The sequence below is a fragment of the Cebus imitator genome, unplaced genomic scaffold (genome assembly GCF_001604975.1).
Source record: "Cebus imitator isolate Cc_AM_T3 unplaced genomic scaffold, Cebus_imitator-1.0 Scaffold148, whole genome shotgun sequence".
Lineage (NCBI taxonomy): Eukaryota > Metazoa > Chordata > Mammalia > Primates > Cebidae > Cebus > Cebus imitator.
Genome location: NW_016107463.1, coordinates 647,342 through 650,021, shown reverse-complemented (window position 1 = coordinate 650,021; position 2,680 = coordinate 647,342). Strand labels below are relative to the sequence as shown.

Below are 2,680 nucleotides of genomic sequence, written 5' to 3'. Positions count from 1 at the left end.
GGTTTCGCCACGTTGGCCAGGCTGGTCTCAAACTCCTGGTCCCAAGTGATCCTCCCGTCTCAGCCTCTCAAAGTGCTGGGATTACAGGCATGAGCCTCTGCGCCCAACCAAGAAACATTTATTTTCATTGAATGGCTCTTATGTGTCTGCTTTGAGAGCCCCCAGCTAAACTGGGGTTTCAGTACCAGAGCAGCTAGCAACTCTGCCCTAATGGGAAAGGAAGGGAGCTGGGCATGGGTGTCTACAGGGCGCCTCTCATGGGGTACTTCTTTAACCTGGAGGAAAGGCTAATGCTTAGTTGTCCAACCTGTGCCCAGGGGCTCCTTCACATGGGAAATGTGTTTATACTGGCAGACGGCCTTGTGGCGGTTGTCTGGTCTGTGTTCAGTTTATGACTGTCTGACCATTGCTCTGATGCTGAGAGCCCAGCCTTGTGTTCTTCCCAGTGCCCTGGAAAACCTAGGTAGCCCCTGGTTCTTCAGATGAAAGGCACAAATTCAATCCACCAGAGTAGTAAATATGATCAAAGGTTTATTACTTACAGATCCTGGACAGGGAGGGCGCCATGAGTCAGCAGTGTCGTCCTCTGTCCTTAGGTCAGGCAAGGCAGAAATGAAGAGTCAGCCAGAGAGTGAGAGATGCAGCTAGTGGTGTACATAAGAGAATAGTGTGGAGTCCTGATAAGTAAGTGATATGAGGATGGGGTCCCAGGTTGAGGACAACAATGAACAACTGTTCAGAGAAAGTGCTAATCACAAACTTGTGGGCACAACAACCTGTTTGGCATGTAGCCCCAGCATCACAGCCTCGTTCTGCATACAGCCCCCTCCAGCAAGACCCTATAAAACCTCCCTCCAGCCCCTGCCTCTTGATAGACAGTCCCTTCTCTGCTGCGCTGCCCATTACTCCCTTGCAATGTATTTTCATGCTTTCTCTAATAAATCTGCCTTTTTTTTTTTTTTTTTTTTTTGATAAATTCTTTTGCCCTTTATTTTAATGCTGAATTTACTCCTATGTCATTCGTTTTTGTTTCTTCAGTTTCTTCTGGGATATCTTTCTTTTTTTTTGAGATGGAGTCTTGCTCTGTTGCCCAGGCTGGAGTGCAGTGGTGCAATCTTGGCTCACTCCAACCCTTGCCTTCTGGGTTCAAGTGATTCTCCTGCCTCAACCTCCTGAATAGCTGAGACTACAGGCATCCACCACCCCACCTGGCTAATTTTTGTATTTTTATAGAGACTGGGTTTCACCATGTTGGTCAGGCTGGTCTCCATCTCCTGACCTGGTGGTCCACCTGCCTCGGCCTCCCAAAGTGCTGAGATTATAGGTGTGAGCCACCATGCCTGGCCTATGATATCTTTTTCTTCTGGGCAACCTCTTCTTCTGGTTTAGGAACAATCTGTTCCTTTTCAGTAAGGATCATCTCAGTGTAGCAGGGAGAGCTCATGTAAGGGTTAAGCCGATCACGAGCTCTGTAGGTCCGGCTGTGCATCTTAGGTGGCTTATTCACTTGGATATGCTCAATGGCCAAATAATCTACATCTAAACCCTTAAATTCAGCATGGCTCTCTGCATTTTTAAGCATATGCAGCAAAAATTCAGCACTCTTTTTGGGCCACCAACCTTGTGTCCAGCCCTTGTTTGGCCTGGGCACACCGGCCAGCTCCAGCACTGTCATGTTAGAATGGGACGTACCGTTTCTATAAAGTGACATCTTTCAGATACTTCATGGCTTTTTACATATGCATATCCTTGATGGCCTGGGCAGTTTCACGAGTGTTCTTAAAGGGAACATGAAGATTGGAACCTCTTCATTTGTATGATTTTGTGGGGTTCTCCAGGTCAAATGAATAGTGAACCATTTTCACAGATGACCTCAGGCTGCTTAGGGAAAGAGGAAGAGCAGTTAAATCTGCCTTCTTTACCTATCTGCCTTCTTTAACTGTCTTGGCCAATTCATTTACCGCCTGCGACCCTGACCCCAGCTAGTTAAACCTGCAACAAATAGGGTACCACTTAAAGCTGAGCTTAAAGTCCCTTTAAGTTCATGGGCAAATGCCTGGATAGTCTGTTTAAAGGAAACGATGGGAAGAGAGAGCGCCCAGTCTGCTAGGCAGGAGAGGGGCCTTTAAGTTCTTATCTCCGACACCAGCTTGAGCCATCTGGGCGTGGCGTTTCACTTCTACTTCCTAGGCAACGACCTTTACTGTGTTCTGGTTACATGTCGAAAGTGAAGCTAGTTCCTAAATGTTTCCCCGTTAGTTTGGTTTTTATTTAGTATTGTTAATGGATTGTCTCTCCTCACTGACTTTTCCAGTATATATAGCTATAGATATCATTTATATATCAGTGAGGAGATATATATAATTTATATATAGCTATATATACTAGAATATATATATAATAGATATACTAAGTGTGTGTGTATATATATACTTTTACTAGTGTAGTCAGATGTGTGTATATATACTTTTACTAGTATATATACTATACATACATATATATATGTAGATATATATGCTAGTAAAAGTATATATATATAGGCCAGGTGCAGAGGCTCATGCCTCTAATCCTAGCACTTTGGGAGGCTGAGGTGGGCAGATCATGAGGTCAGGAGTTCGAGACCAGCCTGGCCAACATGGTGAAACCCCGTCTCTACCAAAAATACAAAATTAGCCAGGTG

At 44.9% G+C, this 2,680-nt stretch overlaps 1 pseudogene; it reads right to left on the bottom strand.

Moving 5' to 3' along the window:
- Nucleotides 1–1,011: 1,011 nt before the first annotated feature.
- Nucleotides 1,012–1,859, bottom strand: LOC108314162 (annotated as a pseudogene).
- Nucleotides 1,860–2,680: the final 821 nt, after the last annotated feature.